This window comes from Mirounga angustirostris, unplaced genomic scaffold (genome assembly GCF_029215605.1).
Source record: "Mirounga angustirostris isolate CCGP_5_RB_7025 unplaced genomic scaffold, mMirAng1.0.hap1 SCAF_7, whole genome shotgun sequence".
Classification (NCBI taxonomy): Eukaryota; Metazoa; Chordata; class Mammalia; order Carnivora; family Phocidae; genus Mirounga; species Mirounga angustirostris.
The window spans coordinates 69,453,202-69,480,305 of NW_026991715.1; positions in this window are offsets into that span (position 1 = coordinate 69,453,202).

Genomic DNA, 27,104 nt, shown 5'->3' on the forward strand with positions numbered 1-27,104 from the left:
CCTCTGTCTCTAAGGAGCTTTAGGGCAGCCATACTTCCTACACGGCAATTTTGGCTTCCTGTGTCATACATTCTGAGAGAGAAACACACAGAAGCCTTTTACGACTTAGCTTCTGAAGTCATGCTGCATTACTTTCACCACTTTCTCTTGGTAGAGGCAGTTGTTCTATAGGTTGGCCCTGGCTCAAGGTGGGGAAGAACATGAAACCTCTGTGGCAGAGTATCAATGTTAGATTGTTGTAAGAAAAGCACGGTGGGCTGGGATATATGCTGGTGCAACTATCTTTGGAACGTGAAATCTGCCACACCATACTTACTAGTCATTACAAGAAATCTAAGTTTACTATATTAATATGTGCTCGTCTTCTGGGGAGAACAGAAGTAACAAAGGCATTAATTGTGTAGAAAAAAATGAAATGAAATATGGGCCACTCTGAACCAACTTTTTGGTGATGCCAACAAAATAATTCCTGGTTCCCTCTTTCAAATGTCTACTCCACACATACACCCTACACCACTCACTCTGCACTAGTTTCTAAAATTTCCTTGACAAGAGAACAAGTATTTAGTAATTATTGGCCTCGGTTTCATTTTGTCTCTTTAATTTACATAACTACATTTTAGTGTGTTGGGTTTGAAGCAGTTTTCTTTTACAAACTACAGAAACACAAAGTAATCTTTAGCAAGGTGGAAAATTATCTAAAATATGGATTATGAGGGCAATCTGAGCACTTCCCCCTCCCCAAAACCCCCTCCCCCCGAAATAGAAAGAATCAATAATAAAAATAGAAACTCATCTTTACTTACTAGCCTGAATTCTACTTCCCTGCTTCACCCATACATATAATAATAATAATTTGAAAGTAATGGCAGAATGAAGATAGGCAGATAGATAGATAGATAAAGTGATACCATGATTCTAAGGTTTTGCTTATTTGGTATTTTTTCTCTGAATGTGAGTAATTTAATCTTCCCCAAACTGAAAATATGTTTAAACAAAATCATTTTTTTTCTATAATAAGTGCTATTTAACCCTGTACATTACTTAAGATATGAAAGGCTATGCTGTGAAAACAAACAAGCTCAAAATCTCAGTGGCTTAATACAGTAAAAGTTTGTTTTTTCTATTATGCTAAGCCAGCTACAAACCCAGGCAACTCTTGACACAGCTATCCTCCAATCAAAAATCTGGAAATCTAAGCTAATCTGATTTTGTGGTTTACCATCTCAATCCCTTAGGATCCCAGGGATTGTTTCCACAATCCCTCAGACAGAAGAGAGTCTAGAGATGCCAGAAGGGCCTTGCACAGCCTCTGACTAGGAGCATCACACATGACTTTTGTTCATGTTGCACTGGTTAGAATTAGAAACTAGTCCCTCCTAACTGCAAGGTAACTGAAAAATATGGCCTTTCTTGAGGAGGAAAAGGAGAATCTGATATTAATAAATCATAGTGATGTCCATCACAATTTATTTTGGTTCCCAATTCAACCGGAAAAGGAAACACTTAAGTAAATCCATAGATACCCTCTCAGACACCCACACTGGAAAATCAAATGGTCTGAATCTTTCTAAGATTCACACTTGCTACACTGAGTACTGTAGAAATCTCCTTCATGCACACCAAAAAAGCAAAGAGTGAAAGGGTTATTAGATGTCTTCTACCAGCACAAAGATGGTGTTTGTAATTTGCAATGGCTCTAGAATTTCTGTATAAGAATACTTTAAAAATAGCAATTTCTTGGAAAGGGAAGCTAGGGCATCTACCTTAAAGGTGAATTTTCATAGCAAGCACATTCTATTTGCCAAATTGTATGCTGATATGGATTTGTGGGATGCTAAAGTGCTGCCACTGATTGCAGCATGGGTGAGGTTCTGACATCTCTTATTTTAACTTTCCAGTTTAATTTATATTAACCCTCAACTATTAATTTTTATTAACCTTTAACATTTTCAACTAAAAATATTTGTCTCATCTATTAATGTTAGATGTCACACAGATTACTAAACATGACCTATGACCAAAGCGATCACAACTTGCTTTCCATGGCTCTAACTCTGTCCATTCTGTCTTCTGAAGTAATCTGTTACAGTACACTCTTACGGTTGATATTCTATGTACCAACTGCTATGCTATCTTGTAAATCACAAACCACTTAGGTATGCAAACATTGTTCAAATGCCTCCAATACCGCCCTCTGCAAAAGATCAGTGGACATGATGATTCTAATTCTGGAATATTTTAGATTTATAAAGTCTACTCAGCTACATTGGAAATAATAATCTCCACTGAATAATAATTTCTAGGATTTCTTGAGCACTTACTATAAGCCAGGCATGACTTTTAAATACCTATTAAGGGAGCGCCTGGGTGGCTCAGTTGGTTAAGCGACTGCCTTCGGCTCAGGTCATGATCCTGGAGTCCCGGGATCGAGTCCCACATCGGGCTCCCTGCTCAGCGGGGGGTCTGCTTCTCCCTCTGACCCTCCTCCCTCTCATGTGCTCTCTGTCTCTCATTCTCTCTGTCTCAAATAAATAAATAAAATCTTTAAAAAAAAAAAAAAAAAGATGGGCGCCTGGGTGGCTCAGTTGGTTAAGCGACTGCCTTCGGCTAGGGTCATGATCCTGGAGTCCCGGGATCGAGTCCCGCACCGGGCTCCCTGCTCAGCGAGGAGCCTGCTTCTCCCTCTGACCCTCCCCCCTCTCATGTGCTCTCTCTCTCATTCTCTCTCTCTCAAATAAATAAATAAAATCTTAAAAATAAATAAATAAATAAATAAATAAATACCTATTAAGTACCTGCCAGTACACACTTCAGAGTTAGTAATCCACACAACTCTGAGATATGTACTAGGATTCTCCAATTTTACGGAAAAAGAGGTTATGTAACTTGCCCCAAGGATATAGTTGGGTGATGGTCAAGTCAAGAGTTCAGATCCAGACACTCTACTCGAGAGACTTTTACCCCCTATCCTATATGCAATGTAAAGTGGCGGTTTGCCACCACAGGAAACATGTCCAAGTGCTGGTTATGGCTTGATTTACCATATCAAACCTATCGTGCGATTTTATTTCCTTCTCTCCTCCTCTCTCAGTTCATCCACCCCAGCTTAATAAATTCTAGAACAATCTACTTTTTCCCTTCCACCCATCAGATCTTGTTTGGAGCTACCAGGACTTAGAATTGAAAAAACAGCAAAAGAAACAAGCCATTTACTTGGGGAAGCAGCTGTATGTGTTTCCAGACCCTGATCTCAAACCCCAGTTACTGCTACTCTGGCAATGACTCACCAGCAGGAATATAATGCCTTCGATTTGTGAACATATGGAAATGAATTAATACCTTATGGCTCCTTATCACAAATGTCACAAGGACATGAAGATAGAGCAGAATACGGATATTGAGAATAGCTATGTTGGGGGATCAGGAAGGAAAGCTGAATCACCTGAAAGCCTCCCGAAAAGGACTAGAAAAGGGGCCCTTCAATAAGAACTCTTGTTACATTTCTTCCATTATTCTTCAAGTTTGCAGTATTTCTAGAAATTTTAGGATAAAATTCAGGATAATAGATATTTGAATTTCCTTCAAATGTCTTTCAAGATATGGCTTCCTTAAATCCTAAAGAGTTATCATTAGGCATCCAAATATTTAGGGTCAAAGTGCATTGAAAAGGAGACATGAGAGTCTAAATGTAGGAGGAATATAAACACAATAGTCAGATTTTCTTTGGAAACTGAAAGTACACTGTGCTTTATGGAATTCCTTATTAATTCAATACAGCCAAGTCCAAGCCTGCAAAATGTTGATATCTGATACTGAAGACATTCTTATGGCCCTAACTTGGTTATTCCAACCTTCTTGTTTGTTTATAATTTTCCCCAAGCCTCCCTGTTTTCTTCCCTCTATTTGTTCAAATTGTATCCCTTACTTAAGACCAGTTTTTCTCACCACTTCCTTGAAGGAGTTGTCTCCAGATCTTTGAGCTCATGCTAGTTTCCTCTTTTTCACAAGAATTCTTGGAGGCTTCATTGCCTCTACTTATAACAATAGCTCTTACGTTTACCTGCCATGATAAAATCATTAATTTCTTTGTACTGGAACACTTCAGTTGTTCTAGTATCGCTCAAAGGCTGTAATACTGTGTTTTCCATTAAGTTAGACCTCAACAAGTATGTCTTGAATTTAATTGGATTTTTGTTGTTGTTTTGCTAATCTTCCATATTTGGAAGTGTTAGAAGGTAGCTGTTGCAATTTTTATGATCACACAGTTTTAGCAAAATTATATGTCACGTACTTGAGTTATACTTTACTCTGGGGAACATGGATAATAAAGTAATAGGTTATATTTATCAATCTATCTTCTCCAATGGGAAGGCAAGTCTTCATTTAAAAGTAAACTGACTTGTATGTTACATTTGAATTTCAAAAATAAAATCATTGTACATTTATACTTTTGAAAATCTGGATTCCTTAAAAAGCAGATTGGGATGTCTTCCAATGAAAACTACTTCAGAAAGCACTACTTCAGAATAGAGTTTGAACTGACCCTAGATTTTTAAAAGTACCCAAATTTAAGAAACAGTCACAAAAAATAAGTTATCATAAAACTCTTCTAATTCTATCTTTCTAGGTTATTATTAATCATACAAATATAAGCACTTATTAAATAAGAACAAAGTTCTGACATATTCAATATGAAGTCTCTGAACCACTGGACATTGAATTTATTCCAAAAATGAATTAGTTTATCTAGCAATGTCAGGCTGTCAATCAAATTGTCATTCATCTATCTAAAATTGTCAAGTTTGATAAGAAAAACAACTTCTAAAAGAAGTAGAACTAGTAAGAACCATGGGGCAGTAGTAAAATGGCCTTTTGATAATGGAGTCCTTAAGAAATGCTCTATAGGTTATTAATGCCTATTGTTATTTCCTTACCTGAAACTCATATTTAACAATCTTTCTCTGAGCTCAGGTTTTCTTGGGCTTAAGTTTTGGTTTTATCTTATGAAAGTTTTATTTGGAGAAATGTGGCAATTGTGGCAAACCCATTCCCATCACTATATCCTATAATGAAGTGGAATCTAGAACTATCTTTAGTTGCTCTGCTCTTTGTCAAAAAACTATTATCACATTTCCTTTTCCAGCTAAGATATAATTATAACCAGTCATATTCTTTTGTGTCTACTTAAGTTTTACTGTTTTTTTGAAACAACATAAGCAATCCAGTTATTTTAAAATATATCTACATATATGCCACTGTGAATTTGTAATGAAGGGTATTAGGTCTATCGTTATTGAGATTTAACTGAACAAATCATTTTCATGGGAGAAAAGAACCTCCAAAGTGTGCATAAAATTAAGAGGTATGCATGGCTTCTATTATTTTTATTTTAGAGCTAATTAATGCCAGCATGAGCTATTAGCAAAAAGTAATAGTATCCTGACTATAATATACATTTCTCATGATACCCTGATTCTAATATTAACCACTGATACACTGATATATGTTTGCTCCAAAACTGAAAGGGATTATGAGGGTCTAAAAAACTAAGAAAGCAAACAAATAAAAATGGTCATGTTCCTCCATCTTTCCCTCATAATATCACATTAGATAATATTTTTGTCTTTTATCTAAAAGCTTTAATAATGCATTGTATGGCCAACCTTTAAAAAAAAACAAAAACAAAACTTGAACTTTTTTTGGCTTCGCCTGCATTTATCAATGGGCAATGCATCATCCAAATACATTTTAGAAATTAGACCTTGTATTCCATTACACCTTTAGACATTTATTGCTGAATGATAAACCTGTGTGCACCTCTGGGGGTTGGACTTATAAATCAGTACTAACTATAAAAATATTATACTCCTATTTGAAACCATTGGGGTTCTATATCTTGTTCTTCTGGCTTTTCCAAAGAAATATGAATTTTTATGAAGGAAAAAGATATAATTTTTTTTCTTAGAGGTGATGGGTATGTTATTATCCAGAGATACATTGGTAAAAATAGAGTAATATATTAATGAAATAATCAATTATATTCAGTAGCTATATTGAGATTTGGAGAATTTTAATTTAAGATGCATATTTCACCATATACAAAATGAGCACTGTTTTATTATTATTATTTTTTAAGATTTTATTTATTTGACAGAGGCACAGTGAGAGAGGGAACACAAGCAGGGGGAGTGGGAGAGGGAGCAGGGAGTCCGATGCGGGGCTTGATCCCAGGTCCCTGGGATCATGACCTGAGCCAAAGGCAGACACTTAACGACTAAGCCACCCAGGCACCCCATGTTTTATTATTATTTTTAACTTAACCACAGATGCAACTTTTCTATTACTGGTTACTAAGCAAACAAAATGATACCCACGTTGTGGTATCTATCTGTGTCAAAAAGATACAAATACTTGATTTGATGTAAAATGTACTCTTTCCTTTATTAAAGGATACTGAGTTACATGGGTCTCCTTCTAGAACTCTAGATGATTTACTAAACTCTCCACTAATAAAAGATTCAGAACAGTAGTTTTTCCCATAGGTAGAACTCTTATCATCATGAACCCTACAACTTCCTTGTAATTACTTTGACAAAATGTGTTTGAATAAAATTGTAGGCAAATAACCTAAATATCTATAATTCTATGCCTATAAACTTATCAGGGTTGGGCTTTTTAAACCCTGCCCATTCCAAAGAAAAAACTATCTTAAGACTGGCCCTTGGCCTGGCTCCTGGGAGATGACCTCTTAACCCTGGGAATATTCTGCCTGATAACAATGTTGTTTTTTTGTTGTTTGTTTTTTTATGACTGAAGCCTTGGGCTACTCTTATTTCAGTTTGATCTGGGGTGGCTCTGAAGTCTGACTAGCTGAGGTCAGTCATGAGGATGCCTACATGACATATCCCTAATAGAAACCCTGGTCACCAAGGTTTGAGTGAGCTTCCCTGGCTGGCAACACTTCACATATTTTGTTAAACATCTTTCAAGAGCATTAAGCACATTCCTCTCCAAATCCACTGGAAGGGAACCCCAGATTCTTGCCAGTGGTTTTCCCTGGACTTTGCCCCACAAGCTTTTTTCACTTTGCTGATTTTAATCTATATCCCTTCACTGTAATAAACCATCACTGTGAATATAACAGCTTTTTTGAGTCCTATGTGTCCTTCAATCCTCAAGCCTAAGGATGATCTTGGGGACCCTCAACATAAAACCCACTGCCAGTTTTCAAAAGAAATGTATTGATTTCAGCCAGATCCTCATTAATCTGCACTGGAATTCCTAATAAGAATTTGGAGATCCACCCAGCCATTTTTCAGGCTTTTTTGATTGCTCTCCAATCTCCAAGCCTGCTACCATGGCCATATTATTCCCCTCTCTGCCATATTCCACACTTTGTGGTATGTCTGCATTCCTAAACTTGCTGGATTCCTAAACTTTCTTGTTGGATAATGGATTATCTATCATCAAAAATAATGGGAATAAATTTGTGTCTTCAGAAGTGATTCACTAGTAATTACAAGTAAGATCATATAAATTTACAGAGAATAAGGTTCAGGATTTTCAAGATAAATAAATCCTACCAAAAATCTTCATTATGACCAGAATTAAAGAATTTACTCCTTATCATTGACTTTAAAAGATTCTTCTCTCTCTAAAGTTGAGAGTCAGCCATCACTTCATCATGTTATTTAGGCAATATTAAGATTTTTTTCTAAATGACTTTATGTCAACTGGATACAAGCTCCTTAGAACCTAGATAACCCATTTCCTCTTTTAATTTTATATAAAATGGTAGGCATTCATATATTACTTTAGATTCTATTAAATTAATCTTTCACACTAAAAACTAACCCCAAGTCTCAATGAAAATAAATCAATAATTACATTTTATTCTAGTTAAATGACATTTTTAAAATCATAGGTATGTAGCTTTCAGTGATTCTTCATAATATCAATTTCTATTTTTACTGAGTTACTGTCTCAATGAAAATAAATCAATAATTACATTTTATTTTAATTAAATGACATTTTAAAAATCATAGGTGGGTGCCTGGGTGGCTCAGTTGATTAAGTGACTGCCTACGGCTCAGGTCGTGATCCTGGAGTCCCGGGATCGAGTCCCACATCGGGTTCCCTGCTTAGCGGGGAGTCTGCTTCTCCCTCTGACACTCGCCCCTCCTGTGCTCTCTATTTCTCTCTCTCTCTCATTCTCTCTCTCAAATAATTAAATAAAATTTTAAAAAATCATAGGTATGTAGCTTTCAGTGATTCTTCATAATATCAATTTCTATTTTTACTGAGTTGCTGATGTTGGGTTTGTTGATTTTTCTAAACTGATTGAAAAATTACAGTATCTCTCCAAAGATCCTAAAAGGATTTGTCAGACCAAACTAAGATTGAGGACCAGTAAAATGTATTTGAAATTAATATTACATACAACATCATAATTTTTTTAAAACTTGTGTCTCAGTTTTTAAGTACAAGAAAAACAACAGAAAAGTAAAAAAATTCCCCTCTCTGCCAAAAATAAACAGCCTAGGGGTTGTTATTTAGATATTAATATCAATAAATAAAAGAAATAATAATTATTGAATGGTATGGGTGCATATGAACAACTTCCCTTCTTCAGTTTTGTCCTTCATACATTTGTATAAAGTAAAGCCTGTAGCTATAAAAGGACAAATGATGATTATATTTGCAAGACTCTGGAAAATGGTAAGGGTGTTTCCATTTGTATAGAGAAAGAGAAAAGTCTCACAATTCAGGGACAGGAAGCTATGATTTACATAATGAACATGGCACAGAGACCTATAAAGAAGCAAGACTTAGATGGCAGGAAAATCACATTGGCTTAATTCCAAGACACCAGGCACATCCCTGGAAAATTCTGATGTGCCGGAATATAACAGTATGTACTTTTCCCAGAGCCAGAATCAGTGCAATATTTGGCTTTCCTACTTCTACTTGGAACATGGGATTCTTTTCCTCAGAGCCTATCAGGGTTCCGTTTATGTTTAGCACCTGCATGCAGCCCAGGGGCTCTAAGAGGGACTTTTTACATATAGGAATGAATTTCTTAACATACGGTCATTTTTGTAACTTAAAGGTATTCATTTTGATAATCTCCATACTCTAATATCTGATAATCATGAAGATGAAAGTGTTACACTTACATAATTGGAATAATCCCCTTTAAATGAGTTTTTACAAATTTTTCACCATTATAGAGAGAAATTTCTCAGCAATGTCAAATACAATGATAAACGTTTATCAGTAATAAAAGCCAGGCCACTATATATCACCAGGGCTAAGAAGCCAACCTCTGAAGTGTAAATTCCAGCTCTACCATTTACTAGCTCTGTGATACTTAGTAACTATAATAATCTCTTTAAACACCAGCAAATAGGGATAATAATCTGTAAACAGGGGTAATAAATTTAGCTAACATAAAACTCAGGTGAAACTGAAAAGAATACGAATGGATATAAAACACTTTCTCTCAGTGCTTGGTTCAGAGCAAGTGTTCAATTAAAGCTACTGCGGTAGGCTAGAGGCTATGAACATGAGAAGGTCCACACCCTTCCTTCGCCCTCTTTGCCTGTCATGTGGAAAACTGCATGGGAAAAGAGAACTTAGTTAGTACGTGCAAATTCTCAAAAGAGAACCATGGGACGAACAAACAACTTTTCTCCCAGAACCTCCACTCTTTGAGAGAAGACTGGATCTGGCAAGCAAAATAGCAGGGACTGGTAGACACAGATGAGGGCGCCCTATGGGATATAACTGTGAGAAGTTCCCAAGAATTGGGAATGTTTGAAGATAGGAAAGGATAGGAGATAAGTGTTAGTGTTGACAAAATCATCATATGCTTATTAACTGAAAGAAATATGATGAAAGATTGAAATTTTTGCCTGAAGCTTATTATTTTTTTTTTTAAATACAACACATTCCAGAAATGAGTTTCTGGGGTCACAGATTGATGAGGTGTTATGGTCTGAACTACATCCTTTCAAAATTCATATGTTGTAGCCCTAACTGCCAGTACTCAGGATGTGGCTGTATTTGGGTCACAGGGTCTTTAAAGAGGTGACTGAGTTAAAATGAAGCCCTTAAGGTGGGTGGTCCCTAATCCAATCTGACTGGTGTCCTCATAAGAAGAGGAAATTTTGGGCGCCTGGGTGGCTCAGATGGTTAAGCGTCTGCCTTCGGCTCAGGTCATGATCTCAGGGTCCTGGGATCGAGTCCCGCATTGGGCTCCCTGCTCCTTGGGAGTCTGCTTCTCCCTCTGCCTTTCTCTCTCGCTCTGTCTCTCATGAATAAAAAAAAAAAAAAAAAGAAGAGGAAATTTGAACTCATAGAACATACCAGAGATACATGAGCAAAGGAAAAACCACATGAGGACACAGCAATAAGGCGACCATCTGCAAGCCAAAGAGAAAGGCCTCAGAGGAAACCAAACCTGCAGAAACTTTGATCTTGAACTTCTACCACACAGAACTATAAAAAAATTTATTTCTGTTGTTTAAGTCACCCAGTCTGTGGTAGTTTATGGCAGCCCAAGTAAACTAATACAAGAGGTAAGTATTTATACTAGCTATTAAGGGGCAATAAAATGCTTAGTGGTTAAAGTGGGAGAAAAGGTTTGCCTGAAATCAGACTGATTGAGTTTGACTTCTCAGTTCAAATTTTGGCTCTATTACTTTCTGTTTGTACAACCATAAGCAAGTTATTTACTCCCTCTCTACCTCAGTTTCTTCATTTAAAAAAAGGGGGGGGGATGCATTATAATGGTGTCTACTTCATTTGGTTGTTATCAGACTTAAAGGAGCTGAAATGATTAATACCCAAAACAGGGACTGGCATATAGTATTGATCAATGATCTTAATTATTTTAATTAGCTATTATAATTCTTTTCAAGGGTTCTCACCTTCTGACCTTCAGCAATTTCAGAGACTATGCAACATTGTGGAGAAACTCTCTGGGTCAGCAGGAGCAATTTTGGCTGTGGAGTTTTCAAGGGACAGTTTACCCCAAGTCACATATCTTTTTTCACTGGGGTTACAATGAGAAAGGGTCTTCTCATTTTATAATGCCCAAAGGTTGCAATTGATTGTAGGAAATGTATCCAGTAAAGAAATTTGAATACAAATCAAGTTAAAGAGGTAAGAGAGAACACTAGTCTTTAGGTTTTTAAATTTTGACATTATGAAATATGTTTGTTGTATTTTTAATAACTAGTCTTTACTTTTCTATTAGTTTGCAGTTTCAGATACTATTTTAAGTGCTTTACATATGTTAACTCATTCAATCCTCCTTATAAACACATGATAGATAGAATTTATAAATGAGGAGACAAGAGTGAGGTTCAATAATGTGCTCAAGATTAAGGAGCTAGGAAGTAGCAGTCAGGATTGGAATCTTGGTGATCTATGGCCAGAGTCCATCCTCTTATTCATTCTATATACTACCTCAAAATTTATTAGGCAGATAAGAGGGGTTTTTTCCTTAAATAGATTTAACCCAAAATGTTCATTCCCAGGATGCTACAATGCTGTCATTTATTAGGGAAAGAATGGTGTGATTCATTCATTTGAGCATTAAACAAATATAGATGCATAATATCATAGTGGTTAAAAGCAAGATTTCTGCTCTTAGGCTTGTATTCCAGATCTATATAAACTTAGGGCAATTTATATATGCTCATATATCTGAAATTGCTGAAGGTTATTTTCAAAATATCATGAGCAAAGGTGACCTATAGGAAAATCATATCATATACCAAGAACATTATTGTGCAGTTTTCCTATAGCATTTATGGTAAATTGAAGTAGAAATAACTCTAGAAAGGTAGGTTTGGGGTCAGCTTGCAAAGACCCTTAGTTGAGTTCCAAAAACTCAAGTATGATTTTCAAAATGAGACTCATCTTTGGTTCTTTTTTTTTTTTTTTTTTAAGATTTATTTATTTATTTGAGAGAGCGAGAATGAGAGAGAGAGTACATGAGAGGGGGGAGGGTTAGAGGGAGAAGCAGGCTCCTTGCCGAGCAGGGAGCCCGATGCGGGACTCGATCCAGGGACTCCAGGATCATGACCTGAGCCGAAGGCAGTCGCTTAACCAACTGAGCCACCCAGGCGCCCCTCATCTTTGGTTCTTGAGCAGGAAGTTAACCAGTGTTCTAGAGGGGATGTGCAGAAGAAACTGAAACTGGGATTGTGAACAGAAACACCATCACCATATTTGCAGGTATTAGACAGTAAGGACCTGAACTTGGTTTGTGACAATAGCCAGGCAAAAATAGAAAGCAATGAGAGTGTTACAAAAGAAAAGTCAGATTTGGCCACTCATCAGATGGAAGTAGAAAAGAAAAACAAAGATTCAAAGAAGACCGAGGCTCCTTGAGTCTGTTCATTGGCTCATTCAGGTGCTATCAAGAGAAAGTGGCGGAAGGCCCTGGTTTAAAAAAAAAAAAAAAAAATTTTAAAGTTTGATTTTATGAAATAAAACTGAAGTCTGTTTTCCATCCATATAAATATATTTGTGCTATTTCTACCTTAAGAAATTAAAGTTCTAATGATCTAAAATAATAGAGACCCAGGAGAAACACCTGTGAATTAAAGATACATAAATTCAACATTATTTGATCTTCAGTGAGCCAGGCAAACACATAAAGAGATTCTCCTTTAGGCAAACCATTTGCTATTGACACAAATCACTATTTGACGAGGGATTAGAAAAAAGAATTCCAAGAAAAAAAATAAAATAAAATGTCAACAGAGCTTTATCCTCTTACTTTCTAGGCACCATTAGGCGCCTTACAAATTGTGAGCTAACTCTGTTTTCGGAGTTTTAAAAACAGTTGCTTGATATTAGCTGTTTCTAGAGGCAGATTGCACTAGCTCCAAATTTTCAACTTTTGTATTTGTACAGATAATGTAATTTAGGTGACTTGGGAATCGCTCTTCAAATTAGAACTAGTTTTAAAATACCAACATCAAGTTAATGAGATTTTACTGAATTTTTAAGAATTTCAGAAACATGGAGATTTTTACAGAGGCACTGAGGATTATTTGCAAAACCTTCAGCAAAATCTCCAGAGTTATGTTGTTTTGTTTTGTTTTGTTTTTAATAAGTCATTATGCTTCTACAGAAGCCAGCATATTCTCTGGAGTTTTAACAGATGACATTCTTTACTTTGCCAGCAAAGTACTCCAGGATGTACAACAGACCAATGAATTACTCCAGCAGAGCAATAAAAGGGGGCCTGAAAAAGTTAATGCACTTCTTTAAATGCCAAATTTTTATAAAGTGGCTTATTTTAAAAGATAGATGTCAACCCAGAGTACTATACACATTAGATTCCTTAATGACAGATACTATTTAACAATATAAAAGTAACAAAGAAAATAAACACACTTTGGGAAATACTTTTTTTTTTTTGACTTCTTAGGAAAATAAAAGTCTGATAAAACCATTAAAACTTTCCACCCACCCCCTAAAATATAATTAAATGCAGAGGAATGTTGGTAATTTTTTCATTTTGGTATTTAAGTTTAGCCAAGTGCACAGAGCAAAGACTAATTTACTTACTTTTAGTTGCTCCAATATTATAAACAAGTGGGTATGTATATATGTATATGTGTATATATATACACATTTATATATACATTATAGATACACATATATACATATCTAGTTGCTTACATTATTTTATTATTGTACTGCATATATATATATTCCCATATGAAACTTCATTAATATATTTCTTTTAAATATATAATTTTGTGTTTTCAGGGAAAATGATGTATGGGCTTGGAGGTCAGCAGATCTGGGTTCAAGAAGTGGCTCTACTGCTTTCTAGTTTTGTAACTTTGGGCAAGGTACTTAGTCTCTCCAAGCCTCACTTACCTCATCTGTAAAACAAATATAATAGTAAGGTTGCTATGGATACTAAATGATTATGAGTGCCTTATCATCGATGCTTATCATCATGCCTGGACATGGTTGCTTTGATTATAGCAACTTTATTGTTCATTTTACTCCTTTCATCAAACTGTAAGTATCTTTAAGGCAATTATTATACCAGACTATGTTTCTGTAATTCTACATAGCATCTAACACTGCTTCTATCACTCCCAGCCTTCGATGACTGCTTTTCAAAGATACCCTCTCCTTTATCCTCTGTATAAGGTACTGGCATATCCTACCATCCCCTAGATTTGGATGTCTATGAAACTTACAAGGAAAGTCAGCCTAAAGCAGAGCTGTCACCAAAATTTACTTTGAAATTTGAAAACAGAAACACTGAGGCAGAGCAGAACAAATATTTTGCCCAAATAAAAGGAAAACTTCCTAAGTTAGAGTTTCCATCCCTGTAAGGTTCTTACATACAAGAACTATACTACCGGGAACATGTATGACCAGGGCTAGCACTTTCATTCATCCAATAAAATAGCTCTGTACTTCCATTTGTCTTGGACAGGCAGTTGTCTATCCATCTTCAGTGTTCTTCTTCTTTCCACTGGTAATGGAAAGAATTTGTCTTTCTGAGTTGGGAAGATAAGACATACACATGAGCTGGTTTATGGGTTCTTTTGGAGGTAAGACTGAATATCTTTGACATGACTTTAATCCATTTAGAGGCTCATACTTTGGAAGACCTTGCTTTGCTGCCCGCCTTTTCTTCTGCTTAGCATATCCTCACTTCTCCCTTCACAGTCACTCTTAGTCATCTTTCAAAACCAATTGCACAGGTAACTTCCACAGGAAAATACTTCTGACATTCTGAGACTGAATCAAATTCCTTTCATTTGATCATTAATTCAACAAATATATGAGCACCTACTATGTGCCAAGTACTGTCTTACACATGGAAATACAGCAGTGATCACATTAACTAAAATTTCTCCTGGAGGGTACCTCCTAATGAAGGGAGAAAGAGAAGAGATAAAACACCTAATATACCACAGGGAATGATAAGACATGTAAGCGAAAGTAAAACACAGGATGGAAGAAAAATAAAACAGGCTGGGGGAGCTAGGACATCCTGACCGGTAGGGTAATTGCTGTTAAGTAGGAAGGTCAGGGAAAGCCTTAATAATACAATGGCATTTAAGCAGTAATTCCCAGGAAGTGAGGGAACAAACCTCTGTATATTCAGAGGAAGAATGCTCCAGATTGAAAGAACTGCAAGTGCAGAGAGCCTGAGGTGGGAGCATGCTCAGTATGTGTTAGGAACAGGAAGGATGCCTTCATGCCTGGAGCTCTGTGACTGGGGCAACATGGTGATGAGAGACAGGTAAACATGTGAGGCCTTTCACCTAAGAGACCTTGAGAACTCCAGCATTTTCTCGGAGTGAACTGAGAAGCCAAAAAGGGGTTTGAGCTGAAGAGTGCCATGATGTGACTTATGCTTAAATGAATTACTCTGATTTCTGTCTCAAGAATGGACTATAGTGGGACCAGGGAGGAAGCTGGCAGATCACTTAAAATTTTACATGGTTCAGAGGAAAGATAATAGGGGCTCCATATGTGTTCCTTTTGCAAGTTGACCACAAGTCCAGCCTGCCATTATCCCACTCTTCTGCTTTTGTCTTGATAACACTGTGACATCCCTAAAAAGAGAAACAGGTCTCTTTTATCTCTGTATCATCAACATTTTACCAAATACTTGGCATATTACAGTGCTCGGTAAATGTTTACTGAATGAAAAAAATCTATTAACATAGACTTTCAAAAAAATTCAGACCCTGGAGAGATCCAAATATCATGGCTTTTTAAATGGAAATATTTATGTAAAAAATAATTTGGGTTGATTCAATGGAGGAGAAAAGTACTAGTATTATCCTATATTTTTTGAGATATTGCTCTCCAATTCTATGCAGTAAAAATGGAAAGGAATAAAATTAGGGCTGTGAGCCAATCCCAGAAATGGCAACTAAAGTAATAAAGGTAATGGATTTTGATCAGTACATAAAATGAAAATCATAAATAATGTGCATGAAAAATGTAAAGTGACATTAATAAATAAACATCTGTTTAATATTATTAAGGTCAGTGGAGAAAAAACTAATTGTAGTAAATATTTTAATTAGTGTTTTGGCAAAAAGCATTTGAAATTTGAATGATAATAAGGAAAATTTAATGAATAAAGGCAGGCTTTAATATTCCAAACCATAGTGAATCACAAAAAAAGCACTTGTCTATGTATTAGTTTGTTATTGCTGCTGTGACAAATCCCCATACACTTAGTGAGTCAAAACAATGCAAATTTATGAGCATAATTTGTAGGTCAGAATTCTGACAGAAGTCTCACTGAGCTAAAAATCAAGGTTGGCAAGGCTGCACTCTTTTCTGGAGGCTCTAGGAGACAATATGTCTCCTTGTCTTTTTCAGCTTCTAGAGAATGCCTTAAATTATGATACATCTATATGATGGAATACTATAGAGTCATTAAAATTAGGCTTCTGGAATTTTTAGTTATATGACAAAATATTATAAGTGACAGGTGTTACATGCCACATTATATATGCAATATAATTTCAACTATACAAAAATACCTATTCATGGACAAATGACTGAAAAAGGGTATTATATGACTGCTTCTAAATGTTGCAGTTATGAGTAATATCTATTTCTTCTTTATGCTCTTTTCCTATTTTTTTTTAATATTTTATTTATTTATTTGACACAGAAAGAGAGAGAGAGTGTGCACAAGCAGGGGAAGCAGCAGAGGGAGAAGGAGAAGCAGTTTCCCTGCTGAGCAGAGAACCCGATGCAATGCGGGGCTAGATCCCAGGACTCTGAGATCATGACCTGAGCCAAAGGCAGACACTTAACAACTGAGTCACCCAGGCGCCCCTCTTTTCCTAATTTTTAAATGAACTTGTATAACTTTTACTTTTAAACTAGCATATTTTTAAAACAGCATCATGCATTTAAATTAATAGTTCATGTTTTCATAAAAATATTTCGTTGTCTCCTTCTGATACTCTCTTCTCCTCCTTTTCCTCCAATCAAGCATGGAATTAAGACTTTGTTTTAATTTAAATGAAAAAGGGCAACAGTTGCATCATGCTCTTTTCCCTTTTATTCATAACCTAAATTCTACAAAGTACTATACCCAATGCCATTTGGATTTCCTGATTTAAGTTTCAAAGACATTCTATTTCTACGAATTCTCCTACCTTATTCTCTAGCTAGACAGTAGGTAACCTTTTCAGAAAAGACAGGATTTTTAATTTTAACTCTGCAAGGCATTCTCCTAACTCTCAGATCTGTTGAAATCTTATAACATCCTATGATTTTTCTGGCACATACAAAATTGAAAGGAGGTGCAAAACGATGAAGACAGTAAAAAGATCAGTAGTTATGAGGTGGAGGGGTGGGAGGACAAAGGAGGGATGAACAGACAAAACACAGAGGACTTTTAAGGCAATGAAAATATTCTGTATGATATTAGAATGGTGGATACATGTCATTATACATTTGTCCAAATTCATAGAAAGTACACCACCAAGTGAACCATAATGTAAACTAAGGACTTTAAGTGATAATGATGTGTCATTATAAGTTCATCAATTGTAACAAATGTACCACTCTGGTGGGGGATGTTGATAATGGGGGAGGCTCTGCATATATGGGGGCAGCAGTACATGGGAAATCTCTGTAGCTTTCTCTCAATTTTAATGTGAACCTAAAACTTTAAATATAAAATCTTTTTAATAATTGAAAGGACAGGTCAATTTTACAAAAGGAAATATAAGTAAATGCATGCCTCCTCATCCATTTAAAATAACAATAAAATAACAAAGCTTTGTCTTTCATATGCCAAATTTAACTACTAAAAATAAAAGGTCAACAAAATCATTTCAGCTACTTTGTTTTCATACGTTATACATATGTATAACATGTGCATATACATACATTACCTTCAAACAGGAAATAAATAGCCCATTATTAGAGAAATCAGCCTAAGAATCAAACATATTCTCCTCTCCCACTTTGAAAAGAAAAAGCATACTTGTCTTTATTCATCTAGAATCTCACAATGGGGGGCGCCTGGGTGGCTCATTTGGTTAAGTGTCTGCCTTTGGCTCAGGTCATGATCCCAGGATCCTGGGATCGAGCCCCACATCAGGCTCCCTGCTCAGCATGGAGCCTGCTTCTCCCTCTCCCTCTGCTGTTCCCCTTGCTTGTGCTTGCACTCTCTCTCTGTGTCAAATAAATAAATAAAATATTTAAAAAAATAGAATCTCACAATGGTGCATTGCACTGAAGTACACATTTCTGTGGCACCCATCAAAGGAACAATTTGAAATATTGATATCTATGAAGACTTCTTAAATCAAGGCACAATATATGCATGCCATAGCTTTGTGTCCGTCCTTATATATATTATACCTATTTCCATTAAGTGCTAAAAGTGAAATTAAAGCAGGGTAATTTGGCCCACACTGGAATCATTTGAATTTAGATAAATTCTGAGTAGGGTAACATGAGTGAAGACAGTCTTTGTTGCCTACTCCACCTTGTTCCTTCATTGCCTATTGACACTACCCCTGAGGGAGTAGGTCACAAGCACAAAATACTAAAGGTGGGTACACAGGCACAAAATATTAAAGGTGCAGTCACCTTAATGGCAAATTCATGTTAAGACTTAATCTCTGCTTAACCCATCAGAATCACTTCCGGAAATCAAAAGTGATGTGGTTATCATGAGAAAAATATCAATGTTTTGTAAATTTAAAAATGAAGTTAGACATTCTATGACACCCTGCTTTGGCTGATTTGACAATGAAACTGAAATTTCCAATTAGGTTTAATATGAACATTTTCCATGAACTGAAAGAGTTAAGTCTATAGCTAAAATTTTGATGGATATAAATATAAGATACTTTATATGAAAAAAGTACTTTATCAAAAATGGGCATTGGCCAGATGATATGATACTTTATGTGGAAAACCCAAAAGACTCCACCCCAAAACTGCTAGAATTCATACAGTAATTCAGAGGGGCAGGATATAAAATCAATGCACAGAAATCAGTTGCATTTCTATACACCAACAACAAGACAGAAGAAAGAGAAATTATGGAGTCAATTCCATTTACAATTGCACCCAAAACCATAAGATACCTAGGAATAAATCTAAGCAAAGAGGCAAAGAATCTGTACTCAGAGAAATATAGAATACTCATGAAAGAAATTGAGGAAGACACGATTGATGCTCATGGATCGGAAGAACAAATATTGTGAAAATATCTATGCTACCTAGAGCAATCTACACATTTAATGCAATCTCTATCAAAACACCATCAACTTTTTTCAAAGAAATGGAACAAATAATCCTAAAATTTATATGGAATCAAAAAAGACCCCAAATAGCCAGGAGACTGTTGAAAAAGAAAAGCAAAGCTGGTGGCATCACAATTCCAGACTTCAAGCTCTATTACAAAGCTGTCATCATCAAGACAGTATGGTACTGGCACAAAAACAGACACATGAATCAATGGAACAGAATAGAGAGCCCAGAAATGGGCCTTCCAACTCTATGGTCAACTAATCTTTGACAAAGCAGGAAAGAATGTCCAATGGAAAAAAGACAGTCTCTTCAACAAATGGTATTGGGAAAATTGGACAGCTACATGCAGAAGAATGAAACTGGACCATTTCCTTACACCACATACAAAAATAGACTCAAAATGGTTGAAAGACCTAAATGTGAGATAGGAATTCATCAAAATCCTTGAGGAGAACACAGGCAGCAACCTCTTTGACCTCAACTGCATCAACTTCTTCCTAGAAACACCACCAAAGGCAAGGGAAGCAAGGGCAAAAATGAACTACTGGGACTTCATCAAGATAAAAAGCTTTTGCACAGCAAAGGAAACAATCAACAAAACCAAGAGACAACCGACAGAATGGTAGAAGACATTTGCAAATGACTTATCAGATAAAGGGCTAGTACCCAAAATCCATAAAGAATTTATCAAAATAAACATCCAGAGAACAAATAATCCAATCAAGAAATGGGCAGAAGACATGAACAGACATTTCTGCAAAGAAGACATCCAAATGGCCAACAGACACACGAAAAAGTGCTCAACATCACTCGGCATCAGGGAAATACAGACCAAAACTTCAACGAGATACCACCTCACACCAGTCAGAATGGCTAAAATTAACAAGTCAGGAAACAACAAATGTTGGCGAGGATGCGGAGAAAGGGGAACCCTCCTACGCTGTTGGTGGGAATGCAAGCTGGGGCAGCTACTCTGGAAAACAGTATGGAGGTTCCTCAAAAAATTGAAAATACAGCTACCCTATGACCCAGCAATTATACTACTTGGTATTTACCCCAAAGATACAAATGTAGTGATCCGAAGGGGCATGTGCACCCCAATGTTCATAGCAGCAATGTCCACAATAGCCAAACTATGAAAAGAGCCAAGATGCCCATCAACAGATGAATGGATAAAGAGGATGTGGTATATATATACAATGGAATATTATGCAGCTATTAAAAAGATGAAATCTTGCCATTTGCAACAATGTGGATAGAACTAGAGGGTATTATGCTAAGTGAAATAAGTCAATCAGAGAAAGACTAGTATTATATGATCTCACTGATATGAGGAATTTGAGAAACAAGACAGAGGATCATAGGGGAAGGGAGGGAAAAATGAAACATAACAAAACCAGAGAGGGAGACAAACCATATGAGACTCTTAATCTCAGGAAACAAACTGAGGGTTGCTGAAGTGGAGGAGGGTGGGAGGGATAGGGTGGCTGGGTGATGGACATTGGGGAGGGTATGTGCTACGGTGAGCACTGTGAATTGTGTAAGACTTATGAATCACAGACCTGTACCCCTGAAACAAATAATACATTATATGTTAATTTAAAAAAAAAAAAGAAATTGGGGCACAACTTAAAATGAGTAAATGGGTGTAATTAAGTAAGGCAAATTAAGGATGATATTAGATGTTTTTTTAAAAAAATGTGCATTGGCATAAATGTATTAAAATAAATGATATTTTTATTTTACCAACCCTTTCTGAGTATACTGAGTTAAGCAAGATGCCTTTATGTGAAAAAGTAATAGGAATGACTGTCACTCGAAAAGACTTGGGAAAGCCTTTATGTTGTTGGCAAAGTACATGACTAATAACTGGATAAGAAATTCTTTTGCAAGAAAGATGACTTCTAATTCTTTGTTTACAAGGAAATTGAAGGAGATCTTTATCAAGTTGACAATTGAAATATAATTTTAATAATATATCCCCATATGATTTTTGGCATAAACTGATAAAGAACTTAAAATAGTGACAACACTATAAAAATTTTTCCACCTACTTATTTAGGTGAAAATATTTATCAATGTTTTCAACTACAAAAACAAAAAATAGGAATAGAAGGAGTGCAAAACTTGCCTCATTTTAGTAGTACATAATATGAATCCATGAAGATATAATACCTTTCATATAAAAAAAGACTTTTGTTACACAGCAAAAACTGATAGACTGACTAAAATTCCTTTCACAGAAATTGTGGTAAGGGTCAATACATTTTACAACCCATCCTCTCGGTGCAGAGGAAACCATGTATATTCAATCTGGTGTGAATTTGTCCTTTCCACTTTCCTCAGTTTCTTCCCTGACAAAAGCAGAAGCTGTGTTTTTTCCTCATTTAAATGACAAGCTTCCCTCCTTTGACAGTGTCTAAAAGTAGATGTTGTTTTAAAAGCCTCTTTCAGGGCGCCTGGGTGGCTCAGTTGGTTAAGCGACTGCCTTCAGCTCAGGTCACGATCCTGGAGTCCTGGGATTGAGTCCCACATCGGGCTCCCTGCTCAGCGGGGAGTCTGCTTCTCCCTCTGACCCTCCCCACTCTCATGCTCTCTCTATCTCATTCTCTCTCTCAAATAAATAAATAAAATCTTTAAAAAAAAAAGCCTCTTTCATGCATTTAATTTTTTACTTATTCTTTTTATTGAGATACAACATAAAGCGCATAAATCTTAAATGTACAGCTTAATTAATTTTTAAAAAACATATGTCAATGGAAGCTCCATCCAGATCAAAATGTAAAATACTATTTAATACCACAGAAGCCTCTTCTTGCATCTTCCCAGTCATTGCCACTCCCCCAGCCCATACACCAAAGCGTAAGCACTGTTCTGACTTCTATTATAATAGGTTAAGTTCTGTCTGCTTTTTGAACTTCCAAAACAGAATCATACAATATATACTCCTTTAGGTCTGGAAACTGAAAAAAAAAAAAAAATAAGTCACAGGATGAGAGAATATATTGGCAATACACATATCTGACAAGGGACTTGTATCAGGATATATAAATACAAACCAAAAAAAGACAGACAATCCAGTTTTAAAATGTGCAAAAGACTTGAACAAGTATAACCAAATAATATTTCATACATTTTGAGGATCTTCCTTTTAAGCCCTAAGTCTTTTGAGATCTCAGACTCCAAAGCTTAAAGTTCCCTTATTTAAATTAACTAATGTCTTCATTCACATATCCATAAAACATTTGTTTAATATCTCCTATGTTCAAGGCACTGTGTTGTACAATGGAAGGTAAGATAGATAAAGTTCCTGGCCTCAGGAAATGAAGGGTCCAGTAGTTGAAATAAGTCATGGGGAAAAAAAAAATGGCCATGCTCAATGTAAATAGCAATACTGGCCACAACAGAAATAAAATTACTGACTGTTCCTACTTGACATTAGGGGAAGAGTAGAGAGAATTGATTAAAGAAGAAAAGGTGATATTTGGCAGATTTAATATCTTGTGTCATACACCTGAAACAAAACTTAGACAAATACCCCCAGGGAATGTCTCTCTTGATGATTTTCTTTCCCATGCTTCTCTCATCATGGAAGTCAGACTTTGGGTCCTATGAGAGGAGGCTATAAAAAGCTTTATGGCCATAATTTGCTGGATCAGAACCAAGAACCATTCTTACTTTTAATTCTACTCTGCCCTTGGTATTCCAGAACTAGATAACTCTCCAATCTGAACTACATTCCACAAATTATTGGATTTTCTAACCCTTAATGCTGATATCCTAGTAACTGCATTCCTCACATCCACCTATATACCTTAATCTAGCATTTTTAATGCTTAGTCACCATCCATCATCTATTCGTTCTCTCTTGTTTCTGTATGCCATATCTGGAACCCTGTGCAGTCCTCAGGTTAATAGTAGCTTCATCCATATGTGTCTTTGTGTTTGTATTTTGATTTTGGAATTTTTTCTTGGTATTTTAAATCCATATGCATTTCCCCAATACAACAAACAGACCTCTAGTCTTGCTCTTGAGTTTGGACCCCTGGTTTTCATTCAATTCTGAACCACTTCCACTCTCTAGATTCAAGGCTTCCTCAGTTAAGCCCATCTTACAGCTATAAATGTGCCAGCCACAACAAAAGAAAAAAAGAGGAAAGAAATTTTTTAATAAAAGCATGCAATGGACACAGCCTATTCTTTTCAAATTAGGATATCAATTTTTAAATTGTTGCATCTCTCATCCACATGTATTTCATGAATTTCCCTTATGCTTTTGTAACACACTGAGTCATAACCTAGAATAGTTTTCTCAAAACCTAGCCTATCTGCATCAGAAAATACTAAGGGTACTTACCTGAATAAGATTCTTCGACTCCGCTGCAACCTACTGAATCAGAACCTTTGGACCTGGGGCACCTGGGTGGCTCAGTTGGTTAAGCATCTACCTTCAGCTCAGGTCATGATCCCTGCATTTGGCTCCCTGGTCAGAGGGGACTCTGCTTCTCCTCCCTCTGGCCCTCCCTTGCACTCCTCACTTGTGCTCTCTGCTCTCTCGCTCATGCTCTCTCTCAAATAAATAACTAAAATCTTAAAAAAAAAAAAAAAGAGTGTTAGAAGAAAGATTACCCAATAGTAATGAACATGCCTAACACCACATTTTTTTTTTTTTTCTGAACACCATTTTCCAAAAAAAGTAACCAGGGCTGGGCTAGGGGAAATGGTATCAGAGGTTAAAGTGTGTCTTCTGACATGATGCGCTGAGAAGGACACAAAATCACTTGTCCACTATTTTTGGCAAAAATGCATTATATCAACTTTAACATGAGATAACATCAGACAAATTCAATTTGAAATAGATTTATCCTACCAAATACTGGCTAGCCCTCTTTCAAGATGTCAAGATCACAAATGAAAAAGTATGACTGAGAAAATGGCCCAATTTTAACAGACTAAGGAGCCATGATCAGGGTGAATTCTCAGGCTTTGACCTTTGTATTACGGTTATGAGAGATGTTATTGTATGGTGAAGATGGGTGAAAGAACTCGTTATACATTTTTTAAGAGTTCTGTAAGTCTGGAAATACTTGAAAATTAAAAGTTTTTAAAAAAGGATTTAATGTAGGAAAGGGAATTTGTTTTATTTTGATATGACTCAAACTCTCTTTCAAAAGTTGTTCCTAATTCTGTATTTAATGCCATTTTAGCTTTTTTAAAGATTTTCCTTATTGTGACATTAATGCCCCATTGGCAGCAAGAAGAATCAAGAGTTAAATGTTCTGCAGTAACATTTCACCCTTTCTTCTTCCAATAACTTTCTCCTCTCCTTTTAAACTTCAATTGTGTTATTCTCCCATTAAACCTGTAGGAGAAAGAAGTCCTTATTTATTTTTCTAAAATTTTATGTATTGTACAGCTTTTTATAAACTTCCAACATCACTGAAATACTATAAAAATATGATTCTGGACACTATGGTTAAATAATTGCTACTGTCTTGATAGTTACTCAGAATAATGTAGTTAAAGCATTATTCTAAATTCCATAATTAAATAATTAGAGTTGTCTTGCTTGCATGCTATTTTCATTATTAGTTCTGTTTTTCCTTATTTTTTGTCTTCCTGAGGCAATGCTGACATATCTCTGGAATGTGCTGGCTTTTTTTTTTTTTTTTGAGTGGTTCCTCGAGTGGAATGATATGACAACTTTCAAGTGATTTTCTATTGCTTCCTTTTCTTTTTTCCTTTATTATTTTCTCATTCTTTTTTCTTTTTTAATTGTAGTAAAATACAAATAATATAAAATTTACCATCTTAACCACTTTTAAGGGTACAGTTCAGTAGCATTAAGTATATTCACATTGTTGAAAAGTTCTAAAATTGTCTTTTTTTTTTTTTTACTTTTATTTATACATCCAAGAAAAGATATAAAGCAAAGATGGTTTGCTTAATTTTGGAGGACTACTAAGGAGAGTGTATTCTAGTTTCATGTACCATTTTTCAAACATTATTTGGAATCATTCACATGAGAGATGAATAAAAGGATTAGAGCTAATTTTGATCTCAAATGATTAGGAACAAAAACCAAGCGAAGAGAAGTAGTGAGCTAAGATACAGTTATGCTCCTCCTATATAGAACTTGTCTATCTAATGAACTCAACTGTCCAGAATACAACTTTATCAGCAAAAGTAAGTATATAAAGGTCTCCAAGGAAACAAAATTAGTGTAACAAAATCCATGTTTTTAATTTTGTATACTTCAGGCACAAAAGAATTTCATGCCCTCGTTCAAGACTTTACTCTTATTTGGGGCACTGGGTGGCTCAGTTGGTTAAGCACTGGACTCTTGATTTAGGCTCAGGTCATGATCTCAAGGTCGTGAGATCAAGCCCCTACAGGGGCTCCACACTCAGCAGGGAGTCTGCTTGAGATTCTCTCCCTCTCCTTCTGCCCCTCCCATCCTGCCCCCCGCCCCGCCCCACTCAAGCTCTCTCTCAAAAAATAAATCTTTAAAAAAAAAAAAAGAAAGAGCTTGCTCTTACTTTAAGGACAACATAACATACTTGGCTACATGGTATCTAAAAATTACAGTCTAAAATAACAAATACAAAATAAAAAAGAGGAATGCTTTTAGGCAATATTGGTAATACACTGAAAATAAGAAGTTATATGTGGAAAGGAAAACCATGAAAAGCAAAAAAATGAGTGTATTGTTAAAGAATTTTAAAGAATAAAAATATCATATCTCAAAATTCCTGGAGGCTATAATAAATTAAAAAACGTTTTAATAAGTGATTCTTATAATGATATGTTCAGCATATTCTATTTTTAAATACAGGGCATGAAAATAAAATTATACTGAGTGATTTCTATGTAGCGGTATCAATAGGCTTAAGTTATAGGATATATACTGCATTCATAATGTAAAAAATAAGGTGGCTTTTATTTTTGTGATTGTTTGAAATATGGGTGCTTCATACTAATGTGGGGGAAGGGAAACATATTGATGCAAAAAAACTGCACCAGAATCATTTTTTTTCCAAGATATAATATCACACAACTAGTTATTCTACTTCTTCAATTTTCAAACAAAATTCTGGAAATAAGAATATCATTCTTTCAGAGTCCATTTTTCCCTAAATCTTGACTTTCCATTAAAATGTTACTAAACATGTAGCATTAAAACAAGAGGACAGAAGAAGAAGAAGGTAGCGGGAGGGGAAGAATGAAGCGGGGGAAATCGGAGGGGTAGACGAACCATGAGAGACGATAGACTCTGAAAAACAAACTGAGGGTTCAAGAGGGGAGGGGGGTGGGAGGATGGGTTAGCCTGGTGGTGGGTATTGAGGAGGGCACATTCTGCATGGAGCACTGGGTGTTGTGCACAAACAATGAATCATGGAACACTTCATCTAAAACTAATGATGTAATGTATGGGGATTAACATAAGAATAAAATTAAAAAAAAAAAAAGCACAAGAGGACAAAGGCAAACACTGAAGAAAAGTATGGAGAGATATTAGACTAGAAATGCTTAAAGACATTCACTGAGAAATGACCACAGGCATTCACAGAGCAATTTATGTCTTAGAAGATGCCCAATTTGGCAACTGATAAAGGCTTAAGAGGAAAATCCCAATAAAAATTAAGACTACAAGCTCCATGAGGCAAAGAAACCTGCCTCTCTTCAACACCATATTGCCAATGCTTATCATGTAGAGCAAAGACTTTAGACAGCAAAATCTGGATCCAGATGGGGTGCTTTCTACACACTATTACTCTTCATTTTCTCAAGTATTCCAG